We start from the raw sequence: 22,177 nt of genomic DNA on the forward strand, positions 1-22,177 counted from the left end.
ATGTAACCCAAACCTCTAACAAAATACAAAATAAAATTTGATCAAAACCCCCACAGAAATTTCCTTCACCCTTGAGGAGGTCCCTAATGTTTCTTTCTAGCCAATCCCTGTTCTTCCCCCCCCCCCCCCATTAGTCTCCTAGGGCTACTGTTACAAATTATTACAAACTGGATTGCTTGATACAACAGAAACTTACTTTGTCACAGTTCTGGAGGCTGAAAGTCCAAAATCAAGGTGTTAGTAGGTCTCTCTGAAGGCTCTAGGAGAAGAAGCTGTTCCATTTCTTTGTTTTAGCTTCAGGAGTTACTGGCAATCTTGGTGTGCCTTGACTTAGAGCTACAGCACTCCAATATCGGTTTCTTTCATCACATGGTATTCTGCTTGTGGGTCTCCTCTCTTCTTATAAGGACCCCAGTCCTTTTGGATTAGGGCCCATTCTAATGACATTACTTAAACTTCATTTTATTTGCAAAGACCCCATTTCCAGATAAGGTCACATTCACAGGTACTGAGGATTAGAAATTCATCTTATCTTTTGGGGAGCATAATTCAACCCATAACACGCCCCTAGATGGCCGCTGCTATTTTGATTTTTTCCATCATTGATTTTCCCTGTTGTAGAACTTCATATAAACAGAATGATGTAGTATATATTGTTTTGTGTGTAGCTTCTCTCCTTCTGCATGTTTTTGTAATTCATCCGCGTCATTTCTTATTTCCTGTTCATTGCTGAGTAGCATTCCATTATATGGATGCACCACAGTCTATCAGTTCTTCCACTGATGGACACTTGGACTGTTTTTAGTTTTTTAGAAATTAAAGATAAAGTTGCAAGGACACCTGGCTGGCTGTCAGTAGAGCATGGGACTCTTCGTGTCAGAGTTGTGAGTTCAAGCCCCGCATTAGGTGTAGAGTTTACTTCAAAAAATAAATGAATAACATTTGATCAAAACCCCCCACAGAAATAGAAAATCTTTTAAAAAATAAAAATAGAGTGGCTATGAAATTTGAGAGTCAAATTTTTTTGGTAGACATATGATTCCACTTCTCGTGGGCAAAATCCTGAGAGCGAAATTGCTGGATGATGGGGATGAAGGAGGGAGGGAGAGAGGGAGGAAGTAAAGGCAGAAGAGAAAGAGCGGGGAAGGAAGTCCACTTTTAAAAACTGGGCCACAGGTGCAGGACTTGCAGCAAGTTGATGTTGAGCCCCAGGGTGTTGGGGGGAGCTTGTTACCACTCTGCTGATGAAGCTGTGTCTGGAGACAGCGCGGAGCCTCTAGCTGGGATCAGACTGATGTTCCCGCTCAGAGTAGAGGAAGCCTAGAGAGACTGGAATCGGACCTTTGTAGATGACCTTAGAGCTGTGGTCAGGAATTAAGTTTCATTTGTCCTGAGCTGTGCCTATTCCATCAGCATCCCCCACGCCCTGCACCCACTTTTTACAGATACTGCCTGTAGTGACCGGGGTCCATGTGTTTCAGGACTTCTTTTTTTTGAAACATCACTTACTATTTCTGTGTCTGATATGTATTTTCTTTTTTTAAAAGATTATTTATGTATTTATTTGGCAGACAGAGATTGCAAGTAGCCAGAGAGAGAGAGAGAGAGAGAGAGAGGAAGGGAAGCAGGCTCCCCACTGAGCAGAGAGCCAGATGTGGGGCTCGATCCCAGGACTCTGGGATCATGACCTGAGCCGAAGGCAGGTACTTTAACCCACTGAGCCACCCAGACACCCCTGATATGTATTTTCCAACCAAAGGTCCTAGAGGCTTAAACTAAATCATATTCTGGTTTCCAAACGTGACAGTAGTGGCGCTGGTACGGCCACGGTCTCATGAAGAAAGCAGCAGGTGAAATTAAGTGGAAGCGTAGCATTCAGTTCTCTGGTAGTTACTTTGTGGGGCTCTCGGGCCACGCTGGAGTAAAGCGGTCCTTGCAAACTCTTGGGCTGCTGGCTGGCCTGTGCCGCTGGCCACGCTCCATGCTCAGCCCCTCTCTCTGCGTCTCATTCCTCTGACTCTGCTTCTGGCTGGGGTCCAAGTGAGCACCTCTCTTTTCTTAATGAGCTCCAGGGAAGAAGGTTCCACAGCCTCCTTTGACAGCTTATACACCAGCGCTTTATAATATTGTCAAGCACTGCCTTTCTATTTCTACTACACCTCATTTCCTCTTTTCCTGCATCAGTGGAAATAGAGATGAGGCAGCCCCTGCCTTCTCCCATGGCAGCCCTTCTGTCCGCTGAGCCTCTGCGGGCAGTTTGGGGCATTAGGCTTCACACTTCTTTCTTTCTTTCTTTCTTTTTTTTTTAAGATTTCATCCATTTATTTGACAGAGAGAAATCACAAGTAGGCAGAGAGGCAGGCAGAGAGAGAGAGGAGGAAGCAGGCTCCCTGCTGAGCAGAGAGCCCGATGCGGGACTCGATCCCCGGACCCTGAGATCATGACCTGACCCCAGGGCAGCGGCTTAACCCACTGAGCCACCCAGGCGCCCCCACACTTCTTTCTAGGAAGGACAGAGACTACATCTTAGTGCCCTCCCGGTCCGAGGTATTACTAAAGGTGACTGAATAAATCCCTTGAGAGCTGAAGTGACTCTTTTGGTTATTTGTCCCAACTGGACTGTTACCACACTAAGCCTTTTTTCTTCTCCAAGTTTGCGTTAGGTTAAACCCTTTTGCACAAGCCGGAGAAGGGCCGTTTATTTTCTTGCTGACTGGGCAAAGTTCATTGCTCTGACACTCACCTGTTTTGTCCTGCTTACTATCTAGCTCCTTGGACTCATGTCTGATCCATGATTCTAGAAACCTGCCTGCTGTTTTCAGTATGGGCACTTCAGTGTTTGTGGCTTATACTGACAGGAGCTTTACTTTACCTTTTGTGTGTGTGAAAGATCTTTTAGATTATTATAGATTATTAGGGGAGGGCGGCCACGATCCAGGGCCAGACTGTGACAAGAACTGCTACGGCGCTGGCCATGGAGACCACACATATTCGGTGTAGATGCAGATAGGTTTTATCAGTTTGGAAAGATGGTGTAACATAATGGTTAAGAATATAAACTCTGGTGTTGGACAGATCTGGGTTTGAATGCCAGCACTACTACTTACTTGCCTGTGATTTAGGACAATCACAGCTAACGTCTCTCCATGCCTCACTTTGCTTTATTTGTAAAGTGGGTGTGAATATAATATTAACTGTCTGAATGGATAAGCAAATTATGGTAGATCCATACAGTAGAACACTGTTCAGCAACATCAAAAATGTCCTAAAATGACAAATTTTATGTTATATGTATTATGCCACAATTTAAAAGTTAATAATGTAATATACCAAAATCATTGAGTTGTACCCTTGAAATGGGTGAATTACATGGAATGTGAGTTGTATCTCAATGAAGTTGTTTTAAAAAAAAAGAATGGGCTGTTCATACCTTGAAGCAGTTGGATAAATCCCAAAGTCATTACGCTGAGTGAAAGAAGCCAGACAAAACAGAGTATATGCCATATAATTCTGTTTATATAAAACTCTAGAAAATGCATACTAATCTATAAGGACAGAAAGCAGAACAGTGGTTGCTTGGCAGGGGGGATGAGAAGGGTCAGGAAGGAGGGATCACAAAGCAGAGCAAGGAAACTTTTAGAGATGATGGAAATGTTAATTATCTTGATTATGGTGATGGTTTCATGGGGTGTATACATATGTCTAAGCTCATCAAATTTACACTTTAAATATGTGCAGTTTACTGTATGTCAGTTATACCTTTGAAGAGTTGTTTTACAAAATGGTGCTTTTTTCATATGGCTGGTACACGGTTGAAATGAGGCAATGAGAGAAAATGGCCTGGCGCATGGTGAATGCTTCATAAATCATAACTTTAAATAAATCAGATATACAAATGGTCAATGAGCACATGACAAGATGCTCAACAGCATGAGCTCTCTGGGAAAAGCACATGAAAACCACAGTGAGATTCCACTTCACAGCCACTGGAATAGTGATTACAACAAGTGTTGTCCAGGATGTGGAGAAATTGGACTCCTTGTATATTGCTGATGGAAATGTGCAATGGTGCAGGCACTCTGGAAAACAGATTAGGTCTCCTCCAACATTTAAACATATAGTTAACATGTGACACCCTCGAAGGAATATACCCACGAGAACTGAAAACATACACCCACCCAAAAACTCATACACAAATGTTCACAGTAGGATCATTCAAAATAGCCAAAAAATGGAAACAACTCAAATGTCCATCAACTGATGAATGGATAAACAAAAGGTTGCATATGCATGCAATGGGCTATAACTGGCATGAAAGGGACTGAAATATATGCTATAACACTGGCAAACCTTGAAAGCTTTATGCTAAGTGAAAGAAGCCAGTCACAAAAGATCACGTATCCAGAATAGGCAAATCCATAGAGACAGAAAGTAGATTGGTAGTTGTCTAGCGCTGGAGGGGTTAAGGCAAGATGGAGTGATCAGTAATGGGTACTGGATTTCTTTTTGGAGTGATGAATATGTTCTAAAATTAGAGCATGGTGATAGCTGCACAATTCTGTGAGTATACTGAAAACCACTGGATTATACACGACAAAATGGTGATTTTATGCTCTGTGAATTATGTCTCAATAAAGCTGTTATTTTAAAAAGTCACTCAGGCAACAAGCATTTATTAATTATTTTCTTTGTGCTTCATAGGAAGCGAATGTCCCTAATGCCAACATCTACTATGGAGTAATGTGAACAGGGAGCATTTTTATCCAGAGGAAATATTTTTAGTTTTTGTTGAACATGTTGGAAGTGTGAATGAAAGAAGTGGAAACTGAAAACATATTTGTCATAAAGTTTCCTGCAGAATATAAAGTGTTTTTTTTTTTTTTGGTAGCCTAAAGCCTTGCTACTCAAATTGTGGTCAGTAGCATGGGTACCACCTGGGAGCTTGTTAGAAATGCAGAATCATGGGTCCCATGGAGAGTTACTGAATCAGAATCTGCATTTTAACAAGATCCGCAGGTGTTTGGCATGCACATTAGAGTCTGAGAAGCACTAGCCTGTAGGTTAGCAGGATGACTTCGGTAAGTGAGATGGTGACACCATATTTAATATTATATTATGTTGAATATTCTCTATATAGATTGATCATAGATGTAATCATAATCCTAAAAAGTGAAGGTGAGTCCATTTGAGTATAATTTCTGTCCTTTTAATCTATTACTTTCCATAGCTCTTTGTAAAATCCTCTAATATATTTCTTTGCAGTGATAATATTTTCATGGTAATTCGTCATGACATTGATTAATATTTGCCTATTTCAAGAAGACCCACCCACTTAGTGGACTGCCAAAAAAATCTTGGAATTTTAAATTTAAAGTATGGGTACAAAGATAATTTGTGGTTTTAAGGTTAAACTCAGTAGTAAGAAAAACTTTTTGGTTTTTAGTGTGTTGTTTAGTATGATAAGTAGGTAAGTTATATTACTCAGTTAAAAGCTGTTCATTTTCAAAGGATTGTTGTGTCCTTGTTAAATTGTTAAATTACATTTTCAACATTATGGGACTGCTCCTTCATCTATGTAAAAACTAAGATAAAATGACAGACTGGTTTTGTAAAATAAAACTATTAGGTACATTAATTTGAGCAATATTTGGTAACAGTATATTTCATATATTTTGGAGAAGGGACACATAATAAACTTTGAAAGCATTTCTGATGTATCAATCATATGTATGCATCTTGTGAAATTCAAAAAATTCTCTTCTTGCCTTCCTATAGTAATATTATGCTTTTTGAATATCCATTTGGATGATAAAATGGTTTTCTTGATCTTCTTATATTGCTGGAGGTTTTATTTTACAATTCACCTGCAGGATCTCTCAAGTCTGAGCATCTGGCTATTAATAATATCAGAGTAGGCCAGAACCTGTGTTCATTTTTTTCTCTAAGTTATTGTGGCATAAAGAGCATGTAGTTTATTTATACTTTATTTTAAGTATTCTTCATTAATATGGTTTGATAATATATATGGACACATTTCTGCTTCTTGCCTTTGCTTTCTTTCGGCCCATCACTTTTCAGAAGAAAAGAGACAAGTTACTCTTCAAGAATTACTCTGTTTAGGGGTGTCTGAGGGGTGTCGTTAAGCATCTGCCGTCGCTCAGGTCATGACCCTGGCGTCCTGGGATGGAGCCCCGCATCAGGCTCCCTGCTCAGCAGGAAGCCTGCTTCTCCCTCTCCCACTCCCCCTGCTTGCTTTGTGTTCTCACTCTCACGGTCTCTCTCTCTCGTCAAATAAATAAACAAAATATTAAGAAAAAAGACTTCCTCTGTTGGGGTAATCCATGGAGACTGTTGAAGGAAGGGTCCAGGGGTGGCAGAGAATGTTCATCCCGGCAGAGGTGAGATCAGAGTTGTCCACCTGTGTTTTATAGGTGAAAACATTTCTCAGTATGAACTGCCTGCCCATGAAGGGCCCAAATTCTCTACATGGTCTACAACATGGTCCTCCTCACTCACTGTGAAGAAGCTTTAGGAATATTATAACTATCTTATTTTGCTTCGTCTATGTCTAAAGTCTGAAAGAGCTCCTTCAGTAAATATAGGATAAAAATTCCATATGAAACGAAACTATTGAGTTATTGTCTGATCGGCAGTGTTTATCTTTTCTTAGTCTTGTATAAGATACCAATGAAAAAATTAAAAAAGAAAAAAAGAAAAAAGGAGTGCCTGGCTGGCTTAGTCACTATAGCGTGAGACTCTTAATCTCGGGGTTTTGAGTTCAAGCCCCACACTGGGTGTAGAGATTATTTAAAAATTTAAAAAAAGTTTTTTAAAATTTTATTTTTTAAAAAATATTTTATTTGTTTGAGAGAGAGAGTGAGAGAGAGAGCACAAGCAGGGGGAATGGCAGGCAGAGGGAGAGGGAGAAGCAGGTTCCAGGCTGAGCAGGGAGCCCCACTCGGGTCTTGATCCCAGGACACTAGGATCACAACACGAGCTGAAGACGGTCACTTGACCAACTGAGCCACCCAGGAGCCCCCAAAATAAAAAATCTTTTAAAAAATTTGGGGCACCTGGGTGGCTCAGTCATTAAGCATCTGCCTTCAGCTCAGGTCCTGATCCCAGGGTCCTGGGATGGAGCCCCATGTCGGGCTCCTTGCCCAGCAGGAAGCCTGCTTCTCCCTGTGCCTGCTACTACCCCGCTTGTGTGTGCGCGCGTGCTCTCTCTCTCTCTAAAATAAATAAAACCTTTAAAAAAATGACAATGTATCTTACAATCTGGTGGCTTAAGATTCTTTGAAAGAATATAGTTGCTATTCTTATGTACATCTCAGTGCATTTTTTTAATGAAGTTACCCCCGCCTGGCATCTCCTTTCCATTTCTTCGTTTTAAGTTAATTTATTTTTAATGGAAGTGTAGTTGACATAGGATATTATACTAGTTTCAGGTATACAGCATAGTGATTAAACATTCATATACATCATGAAATGCTCACCACAAGAAGTATAGTTACCACCTGTAACCATACAAAATTATTACAGCATTATTGACTCTATTCCCTATGCTGCACTTTACATCCCCATGACTTATTTATTTTATACTGGGAAGTTTGTACCTCTTGATCTCCATCACCTATTTGGCCCATCCCTACAGCCCCAACCAGCAACTGCCAGTTTGTTCTCTGAATTAATGAGTCTGTTTCTGGTTTTTGTGTTTTTTTAAAAATTGTATTTATTTTATTTTATTTATTTATTTAAAGGTTTTATCTATTTGAGATAGAGAGAATGTATAAGTAGGGGGAGGGACAGAGGGAGAGGGAAAGAAGCTCAAGCAGACTCCATGCTGAGCGCAGAGCTGGATGCAGGGCTTGATCTCTAGACCCCGAGCTCATGACCTGAGCCAAAAGCAGCGTCAGAGACTTAAATGACTGAGCCCCAGTTTGTTTTGTTTTGTTTTTTATTTTAGATTCCATATATAAGTGACATCATATGGCATTTGTCTGTCTCTGTCTGATTTGTATCACTTAGCATCATACATTCTAGGTCCATCCACGTTGTCGTAAATGGCAAGTTCTCATTGTTTTCTATGGCTGAGTAATATTCCATTGTGTATCTATACCACATCTTCTTTATCCATTCATCTTATCAATGGACACAGAGACTGCTGCTGTATCTCGGCTTTTGTAAATAATGCTGCAATAAACATGGGGGTGTATAGATCTTTTTGAATTAGTATTTTTTGGGGGGCAGTAAATACTCTGAAGTGGAATTACTGGATTGTATGGTATTTCTAATTTTCTTTTTTTAAAGATTTTATTTATTTATTTGAGAGAGAGAGAGAGTGAGAGAGAGCATGAGAGGGGAGAGGGTCAGAGGGAGAAGCAGACTCCCCATGGAGCTGGGAGCCCAATGTGGGACTTGATCCCAGGACTCTGGGATCATGACCTGAGCTGAAGGCAGTTGCCTAACCAACTGAGCCACCCAGGCGCCCACTATTTCTTAATTTTCTGAGGAAACTCCATACTAGTTTCCAAAATGGCTCAACTAATTTATCCCAACAGTGCATGAAGGTTCTTATTTCTACACATCTTCGCCAGCACTTGGTAATGTCTTTTTAATCCAGCCATTCTGACAGGTGGGAGGTGATACGTCATTGCACTTTTGATTTGCATTTCTTTGATGATGAGTGATGTTGAGCATCTTTTCATGTGTCTGATGGCCATCTGGATGTCTTCTTCGGAAAAACATCTATTCAGATCTGCCCATTTTCTAGCCAGACTGTGTTGTCGATGTTGGATTGTATGAGTTCTTTGTATATTTTGCATATTAACCCTTTATCGAGCGTATTATTTGAAAATATCTTCTCCCATTTGGTAGGTTGCCTTTTTGTTTCATTGGTTTCCTTCACTGTGCAAAAGCTTTTTAGTTTGATGTACTCCTAATAGTTTATTATTGCTTTTGTTACTCTTGCCTTCTTACCCTTCTGTGCATACTAAAACTTTTCTATCTTCCAGGCCCTAGAAACTCCATCATCTCCTCTGTCAAGCCTCTCCTAATATCACCAGCTAGAAATAATCTTCTACTTTTGAATTCCCATATCATTTAATCCCATTAATGGTTCTTATTTTCATTATTTTATTATTGTTGTTTGTATATAGGCCTCATCTCTTTTCCTAGTCTGTAATTTTTATTCACATATCTATCTCTCCCATTATGTCTTGGATTTAGTAATTAAATATTTGGAAAATAGTAACAATATTTGGATAGTACATCGGTATTCAAATAACAGACACGTGACAGGTACTAGAAGGCCTCTTCTCGTCTGTGTCCAAAATGGACCCATTTTCTACTCCAAAATTGAGCTGGATCTAATGGTCTGTTTTCATTTACATATTTCTTTGGGTTAAACATTGCCACCCCCACTCTGTAAGTCCTCCCATCAGGGAACCTCAGTGTAAATGAATTTCTAAGATCTTCCTGACAATGACTGGAGAGTCTAGGAAACAATGATCAGTGGATCAGGGGAGGAGGGGATGTAAAAGTGGAAAAAGGAAACCAAAAAGGAAGGGGAGGCTCTGATGATGAGGCGAGCCCAGCTTGTTGACAACCAGCTTTGCCCATGGTTTAATGGGGCCACTGGCTTAACCTAGAGTCCAATTGTATCATTAGAGCACACATACTTCTCAGGAATTTCTTGACTGTCATCAGATTGCCTCTCTGATTTTAGAATTTATTGGAAAGACAAAATTAAAGGTAATCTTAGAAGGGAAAGAAAATCATCCTAATTTTCCTGCCTAAACATGACTGTTTTCACCATTCCGGTATGCACAGAAGTCTGTATTGAGAGTTTTATATTATGTTATATATTTACATAATGCAAGAATGTTTATATATATCTCCTCATGTTTTCACGTACTCTTTATAATTTTTACTCTTAATAGTTACATAATATTTTATTGAATATTGGTTTATATAACATAGTTTCTTTAAACATTTCTCAGTAGTTGGGCATTTAAGTTCTTACAATGTTTGCTTCTAAAGGTTATTCATTAATTCATGATTCACTATTCATATAATGCAGAGATAAAGTAAATATTGATACACATAGCTTTTCTTCATTTGAATTTATTCTTTAGAATAAATTCCCAGGAAGGAATATCATTACTAGATTAAAGGTTCCTGATAGGTATATCTAAATTCCTTTCTGGGGTAGACATTGTAGTTCTCTTCCTAGCAACCATTTGATATGTGTGGAATTGACCTCACCACCAGCTCCAAGTGTGAGCCGTCATTTGTCTTAGCTAATCTGAGTGACCCATCCCCTTTGCCATAATATTTGGTCGAGGAAACACCGGACCAACCTATTCAGCATATGGTATTCTCCTGGCCAGAGAAATTGGTTGGCCCAGTCGTTATGAAGCTCAGGGCTTCTTTCTATGTTTATATAAGGCAGTGGACTCTCTTTCCTACTATATTCAAGAAGAAGCATCTAGTCTTGTTGCTTTGGCAGCATTTTGCAATGAGGGACAGCTGTCTGAGGATGAAGCCAGTGCAAAGATGTGAGCAGAGGGGAAGAGATTACAATGAAATGGAGCTAGAATGCCCAGGCATTCCAGACAGAGGAACAGAGCAGGTGCAAAGGCCCAGAAGGACTGTGCGTGATATGTTTAAGGAGGCTAGTGTGGTTGGAGCAGAGTGAGCAGAGGGGGAGATGAAGTCAGAGAGGAATCAGCAGTCCAAATTATATAGATCTTTGTAGATTCTCAGAAGGATTTTCAATTTTATTGTACAGAAGTTTTTTCAACAGTACAGTCATGAAAGTTTATCATTTCCTTTTAAATTTCTTTGCCTAAAATATTTCTTCCAATGATATAATACAGGTTCTTTTCTAATTTCTGTTTGTTTCTAATTAAGTCGATTTTCAATACTTAACTTTTTTATTTCTTTTCTCAAAGTAATCTCCATGCCCAACAAGGGGCTCAAACTCATGACGCCGAGATCAAGGGTCCCATGCTCTACTGCCTGAGTCAGCCAGGCATCCCTAGGCTGATATTCTCAACTGGCAATTTTTACCAGTGTAGAGTTGAAAACAAAGGACAAAATGCAAAGGCAAATATTAGAAGCCTTTATGGAAGGGGCTTGAAGAGCAGATGGCATCAGTACATAGTGGTGGTTGGCGTGAGGGCATGGGAAGGCTGTGAGAAGATGGCAAAGAAAGACAGAGGAAGGTAAATGAAGATATGCAGAGGTGCCCCAGTCGCTGATGAAGGTAGACTTAACCGAGAAATTAACTAGGGCCTCCTCAGTGACCTGAAAGAAGTCCTTTTGCCTTGGGTCTATTTGGAGCAGTTTGGATCTCTCAAAAACACCAGTTGTGGTGGAACAGCTGTTGTCTTACAGCAGAAACTCTCCACAGGACAAACCTTATGCCCTGGATTTGACTATTTGTGATTAATCGAGCTGGAGCTTCTGCAAGAGAAAGCAGTCTTGGGTCTTGGGATTGGAAAGAGTACTGAGCCTCGCCGCTCTGGTGCCTTAACAGCAGCTTGCAAAAGGGCATTTTGCAGGGAGGGGATGTTTGAAGAGGCAACGAGAAAAGTCAAAGAAGAAATGGGAGGAGGGAATCAGCAGTGAAACAGCCTGTGGCAAAAGGATAAGCAAGAGGATCAGTGCAGAAAAACATGGAAAGAAGTAACTAGGGTTCTGGCGGAGGAGGCTGAATTTATGAACATATAATAATTATAAGCAGTGTATCAGCTACCTTACATATATTATCTCATTTAATCCGCACAGCAGTTCTATGAGGGTAGTTAGAGTTATTACCCCAGCTTACAGATAAGAAAACCAAGGTCCAGAGAGGTGAAGTAACTTATCCAAACTTATCCAGGTAATAAGTGGCAGAGTCTGGGTTCTAGTCTACACAGTCTGGTGTTGAGTCCATGCTCTTACTACACGGTCTTTCTCAGGCTGTGTTGACAAGAACTAGAGCAGGATTTTGACATCATCCCAAGGTCAAATTTTTTCTTTCATTGTAGTTATTATTATTCCATGTTTAGTGCATGAGGATTTATTGTATGATATGGGGTACTTTGGGGCCCTCGGGGTTCCTTCTTAAATGAGGTCTACTTTTGTTTGTGTGTTTGTTTGTTTGTTTCCAGAGTGCCCCATGGGAAATGGTTGGACCTCTATATTCCTGAGCCAGTTTTAGGACTAAATCCATGAGCACTGGGTGAGCCCATGCCTTCGGCGCTCTGTGTGTTTTATTTGTGAACTCCTCCCCTTCTTGCAGAAGCCCAGGGTGTGTAGGGTGACAAGCATCTCGGGGTGATTTTATGAGTTTCTATGACATCCTTCAGTATAAAAGCAACAGGCTTATCAAGCAAAAAAAAAAAGTGGGACTCTTAGAAATTATTAGAAAAAGGGAGAAATGAGTATTGAGAAAAGGAGGTCTTGAGAAAAGATGGAGAAAACAGAATCAAAACATACACAAGGGCTTTTGGACTACATTCCTCGCTGTTAGAGAGAAGGGAGCTGAGTGTGGGTGAGGCCACTAAGAGAGCCAAGTACCAGGGCCTTCCTGTGTTCTGATGAGCCCTGGTACAAAGTTACCAGGGGAGAAACCAGAGCTATAGAACTCTTTATACTTTGGACAGGGTTTGGAGAAGACATCCCTAGTGTACTTTGATACACCTCTCTTAAGGAGATCAAGTAAAATTTATTATAACAAATACTCAAAGATTTTCCTTTCATAAGTAATCTATATCCTGTGCATCTTTGATGTTACTTTTCCACTGGAATATGATGCTAACAAATGAATTGATTCAAGGAGAATTTATATGCTTACCATATTGTCCATCTATGAACAGGACATGTGTTCTCTTTATTGAATTCATCCTTTATGTCTCCTAAAAAAACTTCTACCTTTGTTAATTAAATTAAGCCTAGAACCCTTAACTTTTGTTCTTGCCAATTGTCTCTTCTTGGGGATCTCTTGGAGCAGGTAGCAGTTGAGAACACAGAGCTGGAAGTTGGACAGAGCTGTGTTTCTGTTCTACCTCAGCTGTTTTCTTTGCTGTATAGTTTTGGATACATCACTATGCTCTCTGAGTTTCAGTGTTCTCACCTGTAAATTGGGGTTAATAAAAGTGCCTACCTCATCAGCTTGTTGAGAGAGTTGAATGAGATAATGTATGTAAAGCACTGCCTAACTCAAGCACTCAATTATTCATAATTACTGGCAACCTCGCTTCTATCTGCCTCTGAAAAAAGAGGTCCCACTCTTCCATTAAGCCTTTGGCCTAAATGTAGATGCATTCACCTTTCCTGAGTACCTTCTCGCATAGTTGAGGTACGGCTGGAATATTGAACAAGACTGTCTAAAGACTAGGGAATAACAACAGCTAAATGAACATAGAAAATAATATGAAGCACATCATCGTACTTTACACTGTAAGGCTTGCTTTTCAGAGTGCCATCTTATTCTCGGTCCTCATCTGTTTCCACAAGGTGGGTACCATCTTAACAACCCACCACCCAGGAGCATAGCTGAGAACTTCTGAATCCTCTGACATCTGAACCCAAGAGCACTAGGACTGGAGAAAGACAAATGGATCATTTCCCGGCATACCCAAGACCTGCCTTCTGAGTTTTATGTTCTTGTCTTCTTGCTCAGATGGGGGATTCCAGCCATCATTTGCCCATAGGAGTGTGGCCTTTCCCTATAGCCATAACTCGACAACAAGATTAGAATATAACATAATAGTATATATTGACATTCATACACAAAACGTACATGGTTGATGGAGGGGGCTTTTTGTTGTGTATTCCCAATAGTATTATAGTTTTTTTTTTATATGAATAATATCACTTATGTTTATACTTAAGTTCCTCATCTTTTGCATTTTCTATCACAATTCATGTAGCATCTATACCTTATTTCTTTTTTGTGCCTTATTGATCAGAAATTCTAAAACAATATTTAAAATGATAGAAAAGGGGCACCTGGGTGGCTCAGTCATTAGGTGTCTGCCTTCAGCTCAAGTCATGATCCCGGGGTCCTGGGATCGAGCCCTGTATCGGGCTCTCTGCTCAGTAGGAAGCCTGCTTCTCCCTCTCCCACTCCCCCTGCTTGTGTTCCCTCTCTCACTGTGTCTCTCTCTGTCAAATACATAAAATCTTTTAAAAAAGTGATAGATTATATCTTTATTTTGCTTGTTTTTTTCAGAAAAGAACTGGTGGGGCGCCTGACTCAGTGCAGCATGTAACGCTTGGCCTTGGAGTTGTAGGTTCGAGTCCTGTATTGGGTATAAAGACGACTTAAAAATAAAAATCTTTAAAAAATGATAATAGGGGGATCCTGGCTGGTTCAGTTGGTGGAGCATGTGACTCTTGATCTTTTTTTTTTTTAAGATTTTATTTGTTTATTTGACAGACAGAGATCACAAGTAGACAGAGAGGCAGGCAGAGAGAGAGAGGGAAGCAGGCTCCCTGCTGAGCAGAGAGCCCGATGCAGGACTCGATCCCAGAACCCTGAGATCATGACCTGAGCTGAAGGCAGCAGCTTAACCCACGGAGCCACCCAGGCGCCCATAACTCTTGATCTTGAGGTCATGAGTTTGAGCCTCACATTGTGCATAGAGTTTCCTTAAAAAACAAAACCAACAATAAATAAACAAATGAAAAATAAATGCTGGTAATATTCTTTGGTAAGTATTATTTTGCCTCATGTTTGACAGAGATGTTCTTTATCATGCTTTCCTTGTCATTTTCATGTATATCCTCATCCTTTAAGCTCACAGTCCCAATTTGACATGATAGGTATTAAATGTTATGATTTGCTTTTTTGGATATCTCTTCGAAATGATTCTTAATCCATCTGGCAAACATTTATTAAGTTTCTACTATGTGTCAGATACTTTGCAGGGATGCTGGGAAGACAAAGATGGATCGCTCCTCAGACTAGTCGGAAGGACAAGATAATCTATGACGGTGTCATAGCATTGCACAGGGACAGATGACGGTGACACTTGTGGGGAGCACAGACTGACATAGAGACTTGCCGAATCATTATGTTGCACACCTGAAACTACTGTAACACCATGGGACAACTATACCTCAGTAAGAAAATAAAAGAAGGGCAAGATGCCAACCATTACAATATGGTGTGATAAATACTAAAACAGTCTTAAAGTGTGGTCTAACCCAGCGTTTCCCAAATGATATACCTGATGATCTGGTCTGGGTCGCAGCTAGAGCTGATATGCAGTTGGTATACACCACAATGGTTAGACCGTTTAAAATATTAAAACATTTCCATAGTAAATCACTACTCCCCTGAGCGCCCCAAGTGCTCCCTCCCTGACCCAGCTTGTCCTGCGAACCCACCCACTAAAGGAGTAATATCTGGTATACAGAGCACATGGCCGCCGGGCCCCACATCTCATGCTACTTCCCAGCATGGCTTGTACATTCTGATTGGTCAATTCCTGTGCCTTTGCACTTGGTAAATACTGTGAATAGCGCCCTTGGTGATAGCCAATATATCCATCCTTTCGACTCTCAGGATAGCCAGAGGGCTTGGGATAACCCAACATGCCTTCTCCCCTTCTCCAGTGGCCCATGCAAATATTTTCATTTTCTAGGTACACCATGAAACGTTGGATGGCACTAATTTAACCTATAGATAGTTTATACTAATAGACGGGCCTTAGGCTTGAACTATTGTTGCTTTGTTCCTTTCAGGCTTTGTTAAATTATGTTTTCTAGCATCTTACCTAAAGGTTTTGTATTTTTATTTGGAGTTTATATTGGTCCCTGATTTTTGAGTTTTATTTTATCTTTGTCAGGTTTGGGAATCAGGACCATATTTGTTTTGTGGAATGAATTAGGTTCGTCCTAACTTTTTCTGTTTTCTCCCTTGAAGATTGAAACTACTTATCATTAGGTTCAGGGACCTGGTGCAACAGTTTCTCAATTTACTCCTCAGTTATTAATTTATTCAGATTTTCTACTTGGAGTATGAATTTTAATATTTTATATCTGTTTGCTGGAAAAAAGGCATCCATTGCATTATATTTTAAAAACGTATTAGCATACAATTGTGCATAGCATTTCCTTACAATTAAAAATATTGTTTATACTGGTTGTTATACCTCCCTTTCTCATTTCTAATTTTATGTGTGTTTTTCTCACATAGGTTTGCCAGGGGTTTAGCTACTTTATTAGCCCTCTCAAGCTACCAGCTCTGGAATGTATTTATTAATTCCACTGTTTTTACATTTTTATCTTTATTATTTCCCTCTTCCTCTTTTCCTGTGCAATTTTTTTTTGCTCTGTTTCTGAGCTGTTAAGCTCAACGCCTAGTTTAGTTTATTGGCCTTAAATGCTAACGGTGAGAGGTAGAGGCGATACTCTTGGACGTCTGTCAAAAGCCCCTTTCTCTGGGCTAGAGACAGGGAGGCAAGGGAAGGTGGGAACTGCCAGGACCCCAAAGCCAAGAAGGCAGAAGATGGCAAAGAATGTTTTTCTCTCTCGCATTTCAACACTTTCCCCAAAGCGTTTCTCCACAGCGGGGCAGTAGGGAGTCAGGCGTGGGGAGCGGGCTTGCAGGAGCCCAGGGATTCCGCCGCGCTGGGGAAGCCGAGCCGACGGGGGTGCGAGCCCGCCGCCGGCCGCCTGCTGTCGCCGCGGGGGCCGGGCTTTGGATTCTTGTTCCCTGGGGTTTGCCTCTTCTGGGTCTCGCCTTCTTTCCTGCTCGCCGCAGCGGTGAGGAAGTTCACCGGTTTTCGTCACGCAAAAATTGCCTGCCTCCCTCCGGGGGCTCCTGCAGAAGGAGTCTTTGAGCTTTGACCTCAAGCTCTGCCACGGTCACCATCACTCCCTCCTCTTGTCTGACTTAAGGGTTTTCACGTGAGAGGTTCAAGGCAGGGACCGGCGGTCTCAAGGTCCCAGAAGGAGTTGGAGGAGATGGCCTGCGCGCTTTAATGGTTCTAGAGTTGAGTGTGGAGGAGGAGGAAGAGGAGGAGGACAAAATGGGAGCAGGGAGCAAAGAAAGGTGTCCTCCGGGAAAAGAGCCAGCCAGGGTCGGGAAGGCCCATACTTTCCTTCCCCAGTGCAGAGATCCTGCCTCCGAATATCCCCTTTCAAAACCTTGTTTCTTCCACCCCGGCTCCTGGGAGTAATCAGTAGGGGGCAGCAGTCCCAATCCTAAGTGTAGGGACGATAGGAAGTGCCTAATGCCTGCGGGGATCCGTGATCCCTTCGGAGCTGCCCCCTCCCCCACCCCCTCACCCCCACCCTCTGCTCCCCTGCGCCTCACCCGCACTGGCCCGCTTTCCCTCCTCAAATGCGCCAGACTCTTTCCCAACTCCTGGCTTTTGTACATTCTTGGCCCTCTGCTGGGAGCGCGCTTCTTCTGGCTCTCCTCACGGCCGGTCCTTTCTCGCAAGTTCGGTCTCAGCTCCAGTGAACTGTCCCCTGCTTAGAGAGGCCTTCCTTGACCACCTCGGCCTCCCGAAACACTACCCACCCCCACGCCAGCTGCTCTTAATCACGTTTCCGTCACAGAAAACCTTATTTACTGGTCTGTCTCCACCTGAATGGAAGAACCACCAGGCCAGAGATCTTCCCGCCTTGTTCACCGCCGGGTGTCCACGTGCCCTGAGCCAGTGTTTAGCTTAGAGTCCACGCTCAGTAGCTCTGTCTTGAAGGAATGAATGAACCCGTGTGCCAAGCTTTAGGCTAGGCCCTGACAATACAAACCCAGAGGGAGCTCGTAGCATAGTGGGAGAGAAGGATTTGCAAATGAATAATTACTAAATGATGAGAGGCATATGCCCTGTAACATCATAGACTGTGCCTCTGTGTTCAGAGAGGCCTGGTTTTAAACCCTGGCTCTGGGGACACCTGCGTGGCTCAGTCGGTTAAGTGTCTGGCTTTGGCTTGGGTTGTTATCCCGGAGTCCCACATTGGGCTCCTTGCTCAGTGGGGAACCTGCTTCTCCCTCTGCTGATGCTCCCCCTTCTTGTGCACTCGCGTGCTCTCTCTCTGTCATATAAATAAGGAAAATCTTTAAAAATAAATAAATAAACCTTGGCTCTACCACTTACTAGATGCATGACTTTGGGTGGTTGTTCAACCTGTCTGGCTCAGTTTCCTCATTTGTAAAATAAGGATGATGATGATGATAAAAAATAATAGTAATAATAATAATGTAATAAAAAAATAATACTGATCCATAGGATTATTAGGAACATGATATGAAATGGCCTAGATAAAGGGTCAATGCCGTGTTTGATACATGGGAATTTCTGTTATCGAGTACCATACACACTTAGAGTGGTGTTTGTAGAGATTATGCCATGCTCCTAAATCGTTTTTTTGTTTCTAATGGAGAGCAGTTCCGATCCGGAAGGAGCCGCAGCAGTATTCATCAGTGGCGAGCCCACTCAAAATAGCCTGGGCCGGGCTCATGGAACCGGGAGGTGCTTCTCTGGGACAGGAGTGCCTCCTACTTTCCGTTCCATCTTACAAAGCCGGGCCAGGGTTGGGAAATTAATTCAGGTCTTTAAATGCTGATAAATGCAGAGGCACTTACTGCTAATATTTCAATCAAGTGTCAAGATAGAACTGATTAAAAGAGGGTTCAGAAGCTTCTAGTTGATGGAGGCACCATCCCTCAACCATTCTAATGTAAGACATCATTTTAATTTTTTGTTTATTTGACCTCCGCAAATGCTACATTATTAATGCTATGAGAGAAAAAGAGTACACTTTGTACAGTGCCATTTTGCATTCATTTGAGAGAAATGTATTTTTAATGCATTTGGCATCCTTCTGGCTCTCCTTAATAATTATAGGACTAATTAAACATATACTTGTAAGCAATCAGTGTCAGAGCTAAGAGGGATTGCAGGGATTACTGAGGCAAGCGCTTCAGTTCGCAGAGGAAAAACTGAGGCCCAGCGTGTTGCTCGCGGACATCAGGCTTGAAGAAAGCAGTGTTAGGAAGTTTGGGCTGGTGGCCAGTTCGCAAGCCACCAGCCTAAACCCTTGCTCTGCTACCAGCGGAGCCTCCACCTTTCTGTTTTGGGCCGCTCCCTCCGCCCCCCCCCCCCCCGCTCGCGTTCCCATTTCATTCATTCAACAAAGCAATCGAGGGCCTACTGTGTGCCACCTACTCTGCTGGTGCAGGGGGTGAGCGGTCCGTGCACGTAACCTTCGTTGGGAGAGGGCTGGGAGAGAGGCAGACAAAAAGACCAACAACCAGGGGGGCATCTAGGAGGCTTACCTGTTCTAGACTGGAGAGGGAGGGCGGATGGGAGGAGGCTGTCCTCACAGGCTTCCGGGGGAAATCTTTTCATTCTATCTAGACCAGAGATCCGAGGTTTGAGTGGGAGTCACCCGTGCGAGAAGCCACATGTTCCCGGCAGAGGCTTACCATGGACAAAGGTCAGGCAATAGGAGAGGGCATGGTGCGGCCAGAGCAAGGAATGAAGGACTGATTCCTGCTACCACATGGAGGGAGCTTGAAGACAGGATGCTGCGTGAAACAGGCCTGTCACGAAAGAACGAACAGTGCATGATTCCACGTCTAGAAGTCCAGAATAGAGAAATCCATGGAGACAGAAAGTAGATTGATTAGTGGTTGCCTGGAGCCAGGACAGCTGGGGAGGGGGTTGGGAGGGCGATGAATACGGGGCGTAGAGTTTCTCTTTGGAGGAATGAAAATGTTCTGAAATTGAGTGTGGCGATAAATGCATAATTCTCTGAATATAAAAGAGGCCATTGAAATGTACACTTAAAAAAAGAAAACAGAATATGTTACACTGTAGGAACCAAAAAACATGCTATGGCCAGAGCATGGAGAGAGGGGAAAGGCCTAGCAAGAGATAAGGTTAGAGAGATGTATTACTACTCAAAGCTGACATTTAGAGGGCATGATTTCAGCACGAGGCACGTATTGACAAAATATTCAAAACAACCCTAGAAGGGATGAAACCGTAATTACCCCATTTTACAGGTACAGAAAACTAAGACATGCTCAGTTACATAGCTGCTGAAAGTAGTGAAGCTGGGTTTTGAACCCAGCCAGTCTTGCTTCTCTGTCTGACCCTTACGGTGTATGTGAAAGCAAGATCTGATCGCCAAGGGCCTTGGAAACCACGCGAAAGCATTTTAATTTTTGATTCAGGTTCCTTTGAAGTGTTTTAAGCAGAGGTGATAAGATCAGATCTGTGTTAGAGGACATTGATTGCATTCTTGTTGCCATGTGACCGAATGGACTGGGGGGAGTGACACCATCAGAGACAGTGAGTTCTGTAAGGATTTGGTCTGAACCTGGGGGCCTGGAGTGAGAGTGGCAGGAACAATGGGGATGAAATGAAGCAGAGGGATTTCAGAAATGTTTACGAGAAGCCACTGACAGGACTTGCTGGTTGACTGAATGTCGGAAGGAGTTGAGGCTGACTCTCACGGTCTCCCTCCGGCAACTGGGTGATGCTTTCTCTGAAATCGTGGCAAGAGGACAAATTCAGATTCGGGCATGTTGAGTATAAGTTCAAGTTTAAATGTTGAGGAAGAAGCTGGATATTATGGCCCGAAAACCAAGAGGACAGACCACACTAGAAATACAAATTCGCGGCGCCCAGGCTGGCTTAGTTAGTAGAGCATGTAACTCTTAATCTCAGGATTGTGAGTTTAAGCCCCATGCTGGGCACAGAGTTTACTTAAAAAAAAAGTGAGGGAGAAATAGACATTTGGGCAGTTATCAGCATATACATGATGTTTGAAGCTATGGGGGTGTGGGGGAGTGCTCAGGGTGATGTGCCAAGCGAGAAGAGAAGGAGGCTTGAGCCATAGCTGGGTACCCCCCTGTTTAAGGACTGACAGATCTGAGGAGCCAGAGATTATGGCCCAAACCAGGAGGACATGGCACTGTAGAAGCCAAACGCACAGAATGTTGCAAGAACAAGGGAAGGCTGGCTGTGTCACATGCATCTGAGAGCTAACGACAGCAAAGTGCCCGTTGGGTTTTGCAGTAAGGACTCCACTGGTAAGTGCAATTTCAGTGGAGTGTGGGAAGAGAAGGACTGATTATGGTCATTGAGAGAGTGATTCATAAAAAGCTTGCTTTTTCCTTTTTTCTCAGATCCTACCAGCTGATTTTTCTACTTGAGTTTCTCTCTGTCTAGGCCATTCTCTTCAGCCCTTCTCCCCACCCTAATTTTGGTAGCTTCTTTTGGACATTCAGGGTCCTTTCCCTTTAAAGCTGCTTTTTGGAGGTGCTTGGCTGGCTCAGTCAGTAAAGCCTGTGACTCTTGATCTCGGGGAGGGGGTGGGGGGGTTGTGAGTTCAAGCTTGATGTTGGGTGTAGAGATTACTTTGAAAAGAAAGCTCCATTTTGCTTTAAGCGTTTTGTTCTTGTTTTTGTTTGCTTGAAGGGCTTTCCTGGCGATAACGAAATGGAAACAGGCAGAAGACAAAAATACAAATCTGGAAAAGTGACTGAAGGCTTCCAGAACGTGCATAACTTTCTTAGGATTATTTCCTACAATACCTTCTGCAGGTATTATATGATAAAAGGGTTCTATAATCAAGCTTGTTTCTTTGCTATCTGACATCTGAAAGCCTTTAATATGCTAATACACACCTTGAATCTGTCAGTGCCCAGAGTGGAGGAGAATTAATCAGGCAGTGTTTCTCAAACTTTCTTGATCATAGAACCCTCGTCTTGCGAAGCATTTGTGGGATTAATTTTCCACAGAAGACACTTTGGGAAAGTCTTACCTGGGTTTATAATCCCAAATACCCTTTTCAGAGTGCCGTAGAGGGTTAAAAGCCCCCTCACTAGTACTCTTCCCCTCCTGAGGGTGGAGCTCATGCTCCTTTACCTCCTCCCCCAAGCGCCATTGAGCTCTTCGCCACCATTCAGGTCAAGCCTGACAGGGAGGTGCATACAGGGCTGGAGAGACGGCAGGCTGGGGGCCCAGCTGGGAAGCCTTGGCTTTGCTCTTTATTCATCCATCCATTCGTCCAGAGATTTACTGAGTGTGGGCCGTATACCAGATGTGGGGCACAGTCCTGGGGATCTGTCGATGAAGCTGATAGCAAAAAACCCAGACGCCATCCCCAAAACAAAAAATTGTTCTCATCGAGCTTACTTTCATAGCAGTAGGCA

The 22,177-nt window shown here is 42.4% G+C and overlaps 1 long non-coding RNA gene across 1 annotated transcript in view; it reads right to left on the reverse strand.

Moving 5' to 3' along the window:
- LOC309856157 overlaps window positions 1–19,347 on the reverse strand; it is a 36,548-nt gene extending 17,201 nt beyond the window's left edge. The window contains exon 1 of the long non-coding RNA XR_014307078.1: window positions 19,289–19,347. This is a non-coding gene — a long non-coding RNA (uncharacterized lncRNA). The remainder of the gene's footprint in view (window positions 1–19,288) is intronic.
- Between the last annotated feature and the right edge of the window lie 2,830 nt (window positions 19,348–22,177).

This window comes from Mustela nivalis, assembly GCF_964662115.1.
Source record: "Mustela nivalis genome assembly, chromosome: X".
Taxonomy (NCBI): Eukaryota; Metazoa; Chordata; class Mammalia; order Carnivora; family Mustelidae; genus Mustela; species Mustela nivalis.